Source organism: Erpetoichthys calabaricus, chromosome 12, assembly GCF_900747795.2.
Source record: "Erpetoichthys calabaricus chromosome 12, fErpCal1.3, whole genome shotgun sequence".
Lineage (NCBI taxonomy): Eukaryota > Metazoa > Chordata > Cladistia > Polypteriformes > Polypteridae > Erpetoichthys > Erpetoichthys calabaricus.
Window position 1 is genome coordinate 121,572,984 of NC_041405.2, and position 15,247 is coordinate 121,588,230.

Consider the following 15,247-nt stretch of genomic DNA (forward strand, 5'->3'; position numbering starts at 1 on the left):
CTTTATGTTCAGGGAGTGAATATATGTATTTTGAGATTACAGGAAAAAAAAGACAGTAATGAGCTTTAATTCTTGCTTAACTAGCTTTGTAGAGGGAGTCTTCCTGTACTTTGTCACCATTTGGTTTGCTTTGTGCACCAAGTATTGTCATCAATAAAGTAAAAATCCTGTGGTTCAGCACTCACTTAAAATACTTCATCAATATAGGGAAGCACTTTGGAGAAGGTTGGTAAGCTCAAATTATGTGATTGCTCAGCGGGACCAAGGGTTGGCACTGTCCCTTAACCACCTCTCCTTTTGTCCCTCTGCAGAGCAGACGAAGACCACACTATTAACCCACCCTCTTATGTCATCACTTCAGGCCTTTCTTGATGATGACTTCCTCCAGAACCCACCTACCACAGATGTCATTTCCTTTTCTGGCCACCCTGGACCATCCCCTTTCTGTCTCTGTAAAATAAAAGCCTCTGTCTACCTGCTGTATTCAGTTCTGTTTTTCAGCTTGTTTGTAAAGCCGTGTTTGGTTTTCTACTTTTCAGTATATGGGGTGGCCATCCCCGAGAACCTTTTTGAGTCTCGTGCTCTCATTTATTGACATTGCATGATTATTATGTTATTTTGATTATATTTTTATTAGTTCTTTATGCTATGTGCCTTACTCAGTGTATATGAGCCTTGGGTGGGAACCCCCCAAGGCCTTATTTATGAGCGAGCTGTAAGCTGGCTGCTCATGGCTGTTCAGTTCTTCTTGAAATTCCTGTTTTAAATATTTTTGTTTTACTATTCTGATTCCAACTTTTTATTCACAATTTAAAGATTTCTTTCTAGGTTTTTGGACTTTGTTTTGTTCTGTTCAAGTTACCTGTTGGCCTACCTTTTGTTTCCTTTTCCTCTAAGTTTGCTTTCATGCGATTTCCTTGGCTAACTAAAAAGATTACAATATCCAAGCTTTCGAGGCAACTCAGGCCCCTTCTTACATCTTGCCTGAAGAAGGGGCCTGAGTTGTCTCGAAACCTTGCATATTGTAATCTTTTTAGTTAGCCAATAAAAAAGTGTCATTTTGCTTGACTTCTCACTACATTCATAATGGCTAACACGGTACAACACCCTAGTACTATATGTGAATTCCTTAAAATTCTGGTTCTTTCAGGCAAAACAACTGTACTGAGATCCTTTGGAAATGATCGTCTCTATGCAGTACCAAACATACCTTGGAGAGATTTACATGAGGACTGAATGTGGTCTGGCACAGAACTGATTTAACTGCATGAGATACTATGCATTATGCATGACCTTTTGTGTGGTGTGGTAGTCATGCTGAGCATCTACTGACAGTAATTGTGGAATCTCATTCACAAGGGGGGCTCCACCCCCTGCTCGCTTCGCTCGCCTACCCCCGGCATTGGGTATCCTGAAATACATTAGTCGAGCTCGTTCGTTTTGGAGCCGTGCCCGCTCTGCTTGCGGCATTTCAGACGCGCATTGTAGGCGCCTGCGTTCATTGATTTTATCCAGCCGGGCTCGTGTTTGTATATCCGTCAGTCGATTTCGTTCGTTTTGAACCCGTGCCTGCTTTGCTTCCGCAGTTTCGAATGCGCGTTGTAGGCGCCTGCGTTCATTGATCTTATCTAGGTGGGCTCGTGTTTGTATCGTTGAGCTGTATTGTATTTGAATTCGGTGTAAAATGTTCAGTGGTTTGTACAATCCCAAGTAGCACATTACTCCTAACTTCACCCCGCAGTAGTGCCACTCACAATATGGCAGTGACGCCTGCGCCTTCCGTAGTAGTGCAACTCACAATATGGCGGTGACGCCTGCGCCTTCCGTAGTATCATTGTGGACCTGTGGGGCCGCCGTAGCCTCTTCCGTTTGACTCTGGGTTGCAGCGCAGAATCCTCTTTTTTGTATAGCTGTGTCGTTAGTCGTTAGCTATGGGCGTGTTGTTGCTTCATTTCTCATTCACGTCAGTTGAGCTCTTTCGTTTTTGGGCCGTGACTCCTTCGTTCGCGGTGGATACGACTTTGCGTGCGGTCTATGAGACGCGCGCTGTACGCGCCTGCGCAGTATGTCTCATGGTCCCATTGCCGTGTACCTGCGTCCATGCCATCCGGTTTACCATTCTCGGTTAGTAATATAGATAGCACAATACGTTGAGGATTAACATGGACCATTAAAAACAAAACAACAAAAAAACTTGAATAAATAAATATATAAATACGCACACAGGTACAAATATAACATAATTCATATATAACTCACACAATTTCTTACTCAATTTGAGCAGCACTTGATTCAATCTGCATTGTGGACAACAGTTTAAGTAAAAAATAAGACTGATGTAAATGTACTTGGAATCAGGTTGAATAAAACATATACAGAGGTGGCAAGAAACAAACCTCAGTGCTCTGTGAGAACACTGATCAAACATCTCAATCTTACACCATGAATACACCGTACATGCAGCTGGTGCGCCCTCTCAATGCACACAAGCACAAGGCACACACATCAAGCATTTTAACATAAACACTAATAATAAATATGTACAAGAGTTAAGACAGTAAACATGTAATCTGAGATAAACCAAACTGAGGTTGCATTCATATTGTGGCTACTGGAGAGTAAATGCACAATATCATTTATCCATCCATCCATTTTCCAACCCGCTGAATCCGAACACAGGGTCGCGGGGGTCTGCTGGAGCCAATCCCAGCCAACACAGGGCACAAGGCAGGAACCAATCCTGGGCAGGGTGCCAACCCACCGCAGACAACATCATTTAATTAAATGAAAATGATGTGATTAACCTACTGTTATTAAACTGAAGCACAATCACTGTATGGCATTAGCAGAGCATCTCTTCTGTTGAACAGCAGACTATTTGAAATGTACCCTTCAGCAGATTAACTTAGTAGTGCATAATTTTCAGGTAGTCTTCCAGATAATAATTATGGAAAATGAAGTATCACTCAAATGCCCGCCATGATATTTTTTTTCCAGGGAAAAAAATGTTTCTGCCCAATGAAAGAAGTCTGTAACATGCACATGGGATGTTTATTGATGTGTTTAGTTAGTTTGAAAGTTTACAGTGTGAAAAGCAGCCGAACAAAATGGGAATTGAAACAAAATGACTTAACTTCCACTGATTTGGAACAAAGCAAATGGACTGTGAGTGGCAAAATACCTTAAGTATAAGTGTAGTTCTGTTTTGTTCTTGTGGACCAAGAGGTTTTATTTGTGTGTTTTTTCTTTTGGTTTCCCTCTTCCCTTTAAATGTGTCAGTCTTGGTTTCAGCAGAGGCCTAGTTCTCAATTTTGGGGTCAGACCTCTTTGAAGTCTTTAGATCTAGTTTGCTTATTAAGGCCCTAATTTTGAGTTTTGCGAGCTGGCAAATAATAACAGTCAGAGACCTTTATAATGATATCATAATTAAAGTGTTGGTTTGATGAGCTGTGCCTCAAATATAGTCTTTGATTAAGACATTTTTTCTGTTACACATTGGTCAGAGCCCCTCCTCGAACCGCCACCTTATCGTGGTGGAGGGGTTTGCGTGTCCCAATGATCCTAGGAGCTCTGTTGTCCGGGGCTTTATGCCCCTGGTAGGGCCACCCAAGGCATACTGGTCCTAGGTGAGGGATGAGACAAAGTGCGGTTCATCAAAACCTCCATGATGAATACAAAATTTGGACAGCGTTTTCCCTTGCCCGGACGCGGGTCACCGGGGCCTCCCTCTGGAGCCAGGCCTGGAGGTGGGGCTCGATGGCGAGCGCCTGGTGGCCGGGCTTGCACCCATGGGGCTCGGCCGGGCACAGCCCGAAGAGGCAACGTGGGTCCCCCTTCCCATGGGCTCACCACCTATGGGAGGGACCAAGGAGGTCGGGTGCAGTGTGAGTTGGGTAGTGGCCGAAGGCGGGGACCTTGGCGGTCCAATCCTCGGCTACAGAAGCTGGCTCTTGGGACGTGGAATGTCACCTCTCTGAAGGGGAAGGAGCCTGAGCCAGTGCGCGAGGTCGAGAGGTTCCAGCTAGATATAGTCGGGCTCACCTCGATGCACAACTTGGACTCTGGAACCAATCTCCTTGAGAGGGGCTGGACTCTCTACCACTCTGGAGTTGCCCCCGGTGAGAGGTGCCGAGCGGGTGTGGGCATACTTATTGCCCCCCGACTTGGAGCCTGTACATTGGGGTTTACCCCGGTGGATGAGAGGGTAGCCTCGCTCCTCCTTCGGGTGGGGGGACGGGTCCCAACTGTTGTTTGTGCGTATGCACCGAACAGCAGTTCGGAGTACCCACCCTTTTTGGAGTCCCTGGAGGGCACACCTTCTGGGGACTCCCTCGTACTGCTGGGAGACTTCAATGCTCACGTGGGCAATGACAGTGAGACCTGGAAGGGCGTGATTGGGAGGAATGCCCCCCCCCGATCTGACCCCGAGTGGTGTTTTGTTATTGGACTTCTGTGCTCGTCACGGACTGTCCATAACGAACACCATGTTCAAGCATATGGGTGTTCATATGTGCACTTTGCACCAGAACACCCTAGGTCTCAGTTCGATGATCGACTTTGTGGTTGTGTCGTCGGACTTGCGGCTACATGTCTTGGACACTCGGGGGAAGAGAGGGGCGGAGCTGTCAACTGATCACCACCTGGTGGTGAGTTGGCTCCGATGGTGGGGGAGGATGCCGGTCAGGCCTAGCAGGCCCAAACGGGTTGTGAGGGTCTGCTGGGAACGTCTGGCAGAGCCCCCTGTCAGAAGTAGCTTCAACTCCCACCTCCAGCAGAACTTCGACCATGTCCCGAGGGAGGTGGGGGACATTGAGTCCGAATGGGCCATGTTCCATGCCTCTATTGTTGAGGCGGCTGACCGGAGCTGTGGCCATAAGTTAGTCGGTGCCTGTCGTGGCGGCAATCCCCGAACCCGTTGGTGGACACCAGCGATGAAGGATGCCGTCAAGCTGAAGAAGGAGTCCTACCGGTCCCTTTTGTCCTGTGGGACTCTGGAGGCAGCTGATAGGTAACAGCAGGCCAAGCGGAATGCAGCTTCGGTGGTTGCTGAGACAAAAACTTGGGCATGGGAGGAGTTTGGGGAGGCCATGGAGAACGACTTTCGGACGGCTCTGAGGAGATTCTGGTCCACCGTCCGGCGTCTCAGGAGGGGGAAGCACTGCAGTGTCAACACTGTATATGGTGGGGATGGTGCGCTGCTGACCTCGACTCGGGACGTTGTGGGTCGGTGGGGGGAGTACTTCGAAGACCTCCTCAATCCCACTAACATGCCTTCCAATGAGGAAGCAGAGCCTGGGGACTCGGAGGTGGGCTCCCCCATCTCTGGGACTGAGGTAACCGAGGTGGTCAAAAAACTCCTTGGTGGCAGGGCCCCAGGGGTGGATGAGATATGCCCGGAGTTCCTCAAGGCTCTGGATGTTGTAGGGCTGTCTTGGTTGACACGTCTCTGCAACATCGCATTGGACATCAGGGACAGTGCCTCTGGATTGGCAGACCAGGGTGGTGGTCCCCCTCTTTAAGAAAGGGGACTGGAGGGTGTGTTCCAACTACAGAGGGATCACACTCCTCAGCCTCCCTGGAAAAGTCTATTCGGGGGTTCTGGTTCTGGAGAGGAGGGTCCGTCGGATAGTCGAACCTCGGATTCAGGAGGAACAGTGTGGTTTTCGTCCTGGTCACAGAACAGTGGACCAGCTCTACGCCCTTAGAAGGGTCCTGGAGGGTGCATGGGAGTTCGCCCAACCAGTCTACATGTGTTTTGTGGACTTGGAAAAGGCGTTCGACCGTGTCCCTTGGGGAATCCTGTGGGGGGTGCTCCGAGAGTATGGGGTACCGGACCCCCTGATAAGAGCTGTTCGGTCCCTGTACGATCGGTGTCAGAGCTTGGTCCGCATTGCTGGCAGTAAGTCGAACCAGTCTCCAGTGAGAGTTGGACTCCGCCAGGGCTGCCCTTTGTCACCAATTCTGTTCATAACTTTTATGGACAGAATTTCTAGGTGCAGCCAGGGTGTTGAGGGGGTCCGGCTTGGTGGACTCAGGATTGGGTCACTGCTTTTTGCAGATGATGTTGTCCTGTTTACTTCATCAGGCCGTGATCTTCAGCTCTCTCTGGATTGGTTCGCAGCTGAGTGTGAAGCGGCTGGGATTGGAATCAGCACCTCCAAATCCGAGACCATGGTCCTCAGCCGGAAAAGGGTGGAGTGCCCTCTTAGGGTTGGGAGTGAGATCCTGCCCCAATTGGAGGAGTTCAAGTATCTCAGAGTCTTGTTCACGAGTGAGGGAAGAATGGTGCGTGAGATCGACAGTGATGCGGGCTCTGCATCGGTCTGTCGTGGTGAAAAAGGAGCTGAGCCATAAGGCAAAGCTCTCAATTTACCAATCGATCTATGTTGCTACCCTCACCTATGGTCATGAGCTATGGGTAGTGACCGAAAGAACGAGATCGCGAATACAAGCGGCTGAAATGAGTTTTCTCCACAGGGTGTCTGGGCTCTCTCTTAAAGATAGGGTGAGAAGCTCAATCATCCGGGAGGGGCTCAGAGTAGAGCCGCTGCTCCTCCACATCGAGGGGAGTCAGATGAGGTGGCTCGGGCATCTGATCAGGATGCCTCCTGGACGCCTCCCTGGTGAGGTGTTCCGGGCACGTCCAACCGGGAGGAGGCCCCGGGGAAGACCCAGGACACGCTGGAGGGACTATGTCTCCCGGCTGGCCTGGGAACGCCTTGGGATTTCCCCGGAAGAGCTAGAAGAAGTGGCCGGGGAGGGGGAAGTCTGGGCATCTCTGCTCAAGCTACTGCCCCCGCGACCCGACCTCGGATAAGCGGAAGAGGATGGATGGATGGATGGATGGACATTGGTCAGAGATTTCATGAAAATAAACTAGAGAGATTTCCTCTCATCTTCCCCCAATATCAGAGGACGTTTTAAAATGTAGCTTCAGTATAGTCAGAGGCGGTATCTCAAAACTATACCAATATTTTCAAAACAGCATGCCTCCAGACAATTCGAAGGGGCACTGGGAACTTGACCTTTCCATTATAATTTCAGATACTAAAGGGATTTCAGACCAAGATAAATGGTGTTTCCTCCTCTAGTTTTGTGAAACACATTGCAGCTCAGTTTAAAGCTTTAATTCACATACAGTACATTTATCTCAACTGATACAGTGAAAAATAAAAACATAAGAGGACACTGATTGTGCAAGATGCCTGCAAACACCTGCTTTCCTGAGAGACATGTTTTAGGGGTTTCCCCTGTACAGAATACAATCTTCACCTATTTGTTGGAAGCTCTAGGATCATAAAAGCCCACAATTTCCCTTAACAGCTCCTCTTGTGGAACTATGTGATCAAATGTTTTTGCTTAAAGAACAATCTATTGTTATATTTATTACTGAACCATTAGCAAGGTGCTTCATCTTACTTAACTGAAAGAATCCTGTTATGCTTGTTATAACAGAACAGAAAAATGATGACCTATTTAGGACAAAATTAGAAGATTTGGCAGAGCTTTATCTCTGTTGTCCCCAAGTAATTCAGCATGATGAACCATTGCTGATCATTTGATGTTGTCAGTATTTTTGAGTGTGTATATCATATTGTGGTGATTGCAAGTGAAAAGTGTTACTTGAACATAACTGTCAACGACATCTTTAATATAAAATACTGTTTGCTTCGCTGATTTAGTAAAACCAGTAAAAAAATATTGTATCTTTACTCAGACAGATTGGAAAGAGAAAAAGATCATTATGAATGCCATCAAGATAGCAATGCAGTATGTTTCAATTGTTTTGTCCACCAGACTTTCAGCTTTAATTCAGTGGGGTGAACAAAACGATTGCATACACATGTGAGGCAACTAAAGCATTTTTTTAACACAATCCCTTCATTTCAGGGGCTCAAAAGTAATTGGACAATTGACTCAAAGGCTATTTCATGGGCAGGTGTGGGCAAGTCCGTCGTTATGTCATTATCAATTAAGCAGATAAAAGGCCTTGAGGTTGATTTGAGGTGTGGTGCTTGCATGTGGAAGATTTTGCTGTTAACAGACAACATGCGGTCAAATGAGCTCTCCATGCAGGTGAAAGAAGCCATCCTTAAGCTGTGAAAACAGAAAAAAAACATCAGAGAAACTGCTACAATATTACGAGTGGCAAAATCTACAGTTTGGTACATCCTGAGAAAGAAAGCAAGCACTGGTGAACTCAGCAACGGAAAAAGACCTGGACATCAACGGAAAGACAACAGTGGTTGTTGATCGCAGAATCATTTCCATGGTGAAGAGAAACCCCTTCACAACAGCCAGGGGGTAGGTGTATCGATATCCAAGTCTACCATAAAGAGAAGACTGCATGAAAGTAAATACAGAGGGTGCACTGCAAGGTGCAAGCCACTCATAAGACTCAAGAATAGAAAGGCTAGATTGAACTTTGCTAAAGAACATCTAAAAAAGCCAGCACAGTTCTGGAAAAACATTCTTTGGACAGATGAAACCAAGATCAACCTCTACCAGAATGATGGCAAGAAAAAAGTATGGGGAAAGCATGGAACAGCTCATTATCCAAAGCATACCACATCATCTGTAAAACACGGTAGAGGCAGTGTGATGGCTTGGGCGTGCATGGCTGCCAGTGGCACTGGGACACTAGTGTTTATTGATGATGTGACACAGGACAGAAGCAGCCGAATGAATTCTGAGGTGTTCAGAGACATACTGTCTGCTCAAATCCAGCTAAATGCAGTCAAATTGATTGGGCGGCGTTTCATGATACAGATGGACAATGACCCAAAACATACAGGCAAAGCAACCCAGGAGTTTATTAAAGCAAAGAAGTGGAAAATACTTGAATGGACAAGTCAGTCACATGATCTTAACCCAATTGAGCAGGCATTTCACTTGTTGAAGACTAAACTTCAGACAGAAAGGCCCTCAAACAAACAGCAACTGAAAGCCGCTGCAGTAAAGGCCTGGCAGAGCATTAAAAAGGAGGAAACCCAGCATCTGGTGATGTCCATGAGTTCAAGACTTCAGGCTGTCATTCCCAGCAAAGGGTTTTCAGCCAAGTAATAGAAATGAACATTTTATTTCCAGTTATTTAATTTGTCCAATTACTTTTGAGCCCCTTAAATGAAGGGATTGTACTAAAAAATGCTTTAGTTGCCTCACATTTTTATGCAATCGTTTTGTTCACCCCACTGAATTAAAGCTGAAAGTCTGCACTTCAACTGCATCTGAGTTGTTTCATTTAAAATTCATTGTGGTAATGTACAAAACCAAAATTAGAAAAAAGTTGTCTCTGTCCAAATATCTATGGACCTAATTGTAGATAGATAGATAGATAGATAGATAGATAGATCGATAGATAGATCTTTATTTGTTCACCAGTGGGAAAATTGTCTTTCTACAATGCAGAAGGACAAAATAAACAGCAAGCAGGACTTGTGTAAATGAGACATATTTTTGCCATGCCCTGCTAAGAGCACTAAATTACTATTTCATTTTCTTTCAAAAATAAGCGGTATCCAAAAACCATTTTGATGCCAATTTATTAAATTAATGAACTGAAGCAAAGATTTTTTTTTTTATTTTGTGCATTATCTCACCTCAGATGTTGTGCTTACAAAGGCTAAAACTTTCGTTTTAGCCTTCGTGAGAGGTGATTTTGCAGTCCTTCCAGCAGTGGCCATGAAATCCATCCACATTTCCTGAAGTAATGCAAAACACCCCAATGCAGCTCTTTAGGCAAGTGCAAATCAGCCCTAAGAGTCGCTGCCAGTTGGCTGTGGAAGACTTACTCTGCTTAATCTTTCATTTAACTTTGCGTGAGAACAACTTGGCTTTCTTCCACCCTGAACCTGCCTTTCCTCTTCTTTTTTTTTTGTTCCTCAGTTGTCTCCTGTAAAAAAAATTTATGCGCTATACCTACTATACTGTGCCCTTTGGACTTTGAGAGAGTCAACTCTGACTTATTTGCTTGTCTGGCTAGAGTATTTACATTTCACTGTTTGCTCTGTGAAATTAATTCACACCATGCTCACAGCTGCTTATTCCAAACTGGGTTGTTTTCTGTAAAGCATTGTTTGAACTGGGTGGCACAATAGATTTGATTTCTGGTACATGACTGCAGGGATCGCAGTTCAAACCTTGGTCACATTTCCATGTGAATTTTTTTTCCCAGTATTCTGTTTCCCTTCCTTATCCCATAAACATGCAATATGGATTAATTTGTGGCTCTAAAGTAGCCCAGTTTAGGAAAGATGCTCTATGATGAACTAATGTCCTGTCCCACTTTGCTTCCTGCTTGTACTTTCTGGATAGGCTTTACGTCCTTATAACCTTATCAGTTAGTGAGTTTGATTAACTGTCAGATGGATGGTTTACATAAATTGTATTAACTGCCAAAATGACTATTCCTTGAAGGCAAAACTTGACTCGGATTATTTTCCATAAGGTCACTTACACCTGTAATGTTGCCTGAAGAAAGACACCACTTCTGCTATATTGTATTACATATATCAGCGCTGTTGTTGCTTTAGCTAACAAGCAGCGGCTTTGTGCTGAATGACACTGGCATGTCACCCAGTTTTTTGCAAAATCCTCAGTATTCATTTTTATGTCATAATTAGCATGTAGGGCACAGCTAGATCAATATTTCTTTTCATTCTGTTAGTTTTTTTAAACCCTGCTGAGGCAAACAAGTACAAGAAGCTAAAAGAGAAATGTGAGCCGATAAAGATCACTGATAATCCTGAAGATATATTTTTTTTATTACTGCCATCTTAAATTACTTAAAAATATAAATTTAAAGTTAAAATGAAAAGCTCCATTTAACACCAATAGCAAAACCTTGTAAAGATTACACAATTCAAGAAATCCCAATTGAAAAGAAACTTGCTGAGCTGTACAGTTTATTCACACAAGCTAACTGTCCTGGAGATGGGAGGTTGAGGGTTGAAGGTTGGCCAGACTTTGGGACAGCTTTGAGAGACACCGTGCCACAATGGAGTTCTGCAATCCATCATGTGGATGGGACTGGTCCTGGCACTTGATGACTAGACAAGAGGAAAAATGTATCGTTCTCTAATGGTTAGAAATTCAGTGATATCACATTTTGTGGTTTTCCAGGCCTATGTTGACTTGGTTCTGAAACAAAAACATACACTACAAACCACAAATGCTAGAAACTTATAATTTACATAATTTCAGGAAAAGGCTTCGTTTCGGAAAAAAAAAATCTCTTTGAGGTTCAGGCACAAAACTTTATGATCATTCCCTTACATGTCTCTGGATCCCAATCAGTTTTAATCACACATTTTTCATAATAATTCTAATATCAAGTTAAATGTTTTTATACATCTGTTAATGACCTCCATCTATTCTACCTAAGTCATGCCTTTCCTGGCAGCGTTGGACAGAAGGCGAGAGCCAAGCCCAGATGGCGTGCCAGTTCATAGCAGGTCACGCTCACACAAACACCCACACTCTCTCACACTCACCAGGCCAGCTTATAGTCATGATGAAATCTAGAGGAAAAAAGACAAGACTTATCTTCAGCAGTAAGAGAAACCCCCAGGGCAGCAAAGGCAACATTTTTACAACATGTATGCCAATTAATTATTTACCCTATATGCGGCGATTACAGTAAGCCATTCATTTCCAAAAAACATATCCAGTATATACTGTGCAATTACCTGGCAATGCTGCAAGGGTGTTTACAAGATGAGACGTGTGAATTAGTTACTGGTAGCAAAAATTGCATTTATTTCCAAAGTACAGAAACAAAAAAAAGAAACAAACACAATAAGAATATGCAAACAGAGGTGAGATGCAAACACTGAATTCTGAAGCTGTAATGCAGCAACGTTAACCAGTGTACCACCCAAAAAGGAGTAAAACAGGCAAGTAAACATTTTGATAACACTTTACGCACACTTGTATTCAGAAATGAATTTCAACAATTAACAAAAAATATATAAAATATCACCTTTCTGGATTCAAATCAGTTATGAATAGCCCTTAACAAAGCCTGAGAGCATAAGAGAATTTCACAAATATCTAATAAGTAACCGAAGTCGGCCAGTCCTGCTGCTGCAGGATCTCTGATGGACTGGTGTGCTCACTTGAAAGCGTGCTGTAATAATTGTATTAGTTTATAAATTGAAGTTATTTATTCTGGTCTGTATTTAAAGTCAAATGCTGAAATCACATGATGTCTCTTATTCAAACTCCATGACTGTAAACTGTTCATTTATTGTGCTGCATTATCCCTTTATTGTATTACTAGCCGACGCCCGCCATAGCATACAGCGGTGTAAGAATAGGAACGGAAAACAGTGAGAAAGGAATTCAGAAATCAAGAAGAAATAAATACTTCTTGAAAGACGCAGTGTGCATATAGAATTTCCGGCCAAGCAGGATTACATATGAAAGTGATAAATAAATCAGACTTTCCGAATTTATCTACTATGGCCATGGCATCCTGATAGTTTTGTTGCATGTATCTTGGACTTCCTGGAAATGTGAACGGTAATATGATAATTTTGCCTACACGAACGTTATTTTCAGCATTTGCTTGCAGTACGTCTGATAGTTCGATGCGCAGATCTTGTTGATGTAATCTGAGATAATTGAGATGCGCGCTTTCTGTTTTAACATATGCATCTACGACGTAATGTTGGAATAGTTTGTCGCTGGAGTGCAAAATACTAAATGTACTGTATTCCTCATTGCTAATCTGTACGTGTAAAATTGGCGTTGAGTAAGCCTTATTCGCTTGGCGGTTCTTTTATCGGGAACATGTTGTAAATCTTTGTGCCAGCCAATGTCTCTGTAAGGGAATAAAGTGGGTAAACCATAGGATCGCAATTCATATTGAGCGTGGAAATCTGTTTACAGGAGTTGCCTATGGGATAGATGCAAATGTCCCTTTTGGCAAGCCTTTCGCCATCTTCTCCGATGAAAATCGCTGCAACATCGGTGTGACATGTCGGGGCATTGTATCATCGTAAATGCTGCCTAGGGGTTTACTTGAAAACCATTCGTACAGATGCTGTTGGATTGGACTGAGCGATTTCATATCCTGGAGAGGTAGAAGTGTTAGCGTATAGAGGAGAGATTTGGTGATAAATTTGCCCGTGTATTTTAAAACAGTATGGTCCGTGGCCAAGAGGTTGAGTTATCTGTGCACCCATGTAAGCAAACGCTAGAGAAGAGTTGTATTCTCGAATGTGTTCACGATAATTTTTAGCTTCTGGTGTTTGCTGTGTAAAAAGCTGTTGTAAAGACACAGGTGGCTCCCACAAGGGTGGTAAAGGTACTTTACCATTGTGGCAGCGCTTCGAGTACTTGTTGGATGTATCATGCTCAGCAGGCCAATATAGTACATGACATGGAAGATGACGAATAGGAATCGAGAAATGCCATGTCGGCTGCGTGTGGGCGGGACACGTTCTGAAGTGGAAGCAGGACGAACCAGAAGAGAAATATATATATAAGAGATGGTTTGTATTTTAAGTCATATTGTTTATGTGTTATGTTCTCATACTACAGTCATGATAAAGTTTGCTTTTATTACTTATACTACATAACTCTTTGACTTAATTCAGCTTTTTTTAGTTAAACCTACTGATGTCAACAACAATACATGATATAAGTAGCAGTAAATGAAAACTAAAGAGGCTAAAATATGGTGCTTTATCTTAGCATAACTTTTGGCTCACAAGTAGAACACCTGACTTGAGTTCTCCTCTTTCTGTTAGCGACACTTTCATTCACACCCAAATATGAGCTCATTATTTATTTCTTGTATGCAAACAACTAAGGCATTGCTCTTTTTCAAAACTAGCAGCATGTACAGAAAATATTTTTAAATGTGAGTTTTTGTTCTCCTTTTCTGTTTTAAAGGTGCACTCAATTAGAACATCTGGGTGGTATACATACTGTAGCGTAATTGTGTTTAGGGCGGGACATGATGATGGTACAGTCCCATTAAACAGATATCAGTGATGTCGTAACCTGTGGCTGTTGAAGATCTTCTTTAGAGCAGCCTGCCTGACTGCTTGTGTGTCTGTTCTGTGGCATGATCACTAGAGACTGGATCACAGCACATACTAAAACGAAACCTGATCTTGATTCCAATATCAAATAGGTGAGGGTCTGAGACACTGAGGGGAGCATCATGTGTCAGTCATATATTAATCCTTAATGGCATTAAGTGCGTGTGTCTCTTACCTGCAGCTTTTTTGGGCTGTGATAACACTTCCATTGGTTTCATTGTTAGTAGTTTGATAACACTTAAAATTAATAGCAACATGTGGGAGTTGTGACTCAGCCTTATTTGTATGTTGCACAGATATTCAAGTAATAAAAAGTCAGACCTAATACAATGCATGGATCGCTAACTGTTAATATTTAAATAAAGCATATTACATATTTCTATGATTCCAAAGATTGTGCATAATGTTGCACATACTGTATCAATAGTATTTGGTTCATATGTTCGTTGCCACGACCTTTAGTGGCCTAACTGATATAAGCAATTTGATTAGTGAATCCGAGTATTATCTGACAACTCATTGTTCACTGTTGCCAGTAAATGAACGTGCACATGAATGGTGACACCCTTCTCAGTTACTGATTCCTACGAAACATGGGATAGAAATGCCTCTCAATTTTAAACCCCACTGAAAGCTATTCCAGGTTTATGTCAACCTTGTTCACGACACCACTGAAATGTTCAAAAGAATGAACAGGAATGAAAGGTGAACAGATCAGTGTTATATCAGAAATAGTGGTTCAAACATGTATAATGCTTAACTACTTTTTTATTAAAATCCACACCAACAACATTCTGCACAGACATCTCAATCAGTACAACTTAAGATCTCAGTTTTTCTTCCAGTCTGTTATGTGTTAACCAGCATTTGTTCCTTGGCTTATATATTTTTTTGCTATTTCTGGTAATTTTGAATTATTATTTTTCATGTTGTTTTGGTTATCTAGCCATGTTTTGTGAATTTGTGCCTTTACGTTACATTCCTTGTATATTGTAGGAGGAACCCCAAGTGGTGGGCTCATCATGATATCACTGCTGCTGTGACCACCCTTGACCTTAATTATCAGGTGAAGGAGATGGTCCCAGCTGAGAATCCTTGACTATGCTGTAGGGTGGTTCTTTAGTAAGTACTGCTGTTGACTCTTACGGCTTTTGGATTTTTTTCTTTCTTGTTCTTAGATTCTGATTAGTGGATTT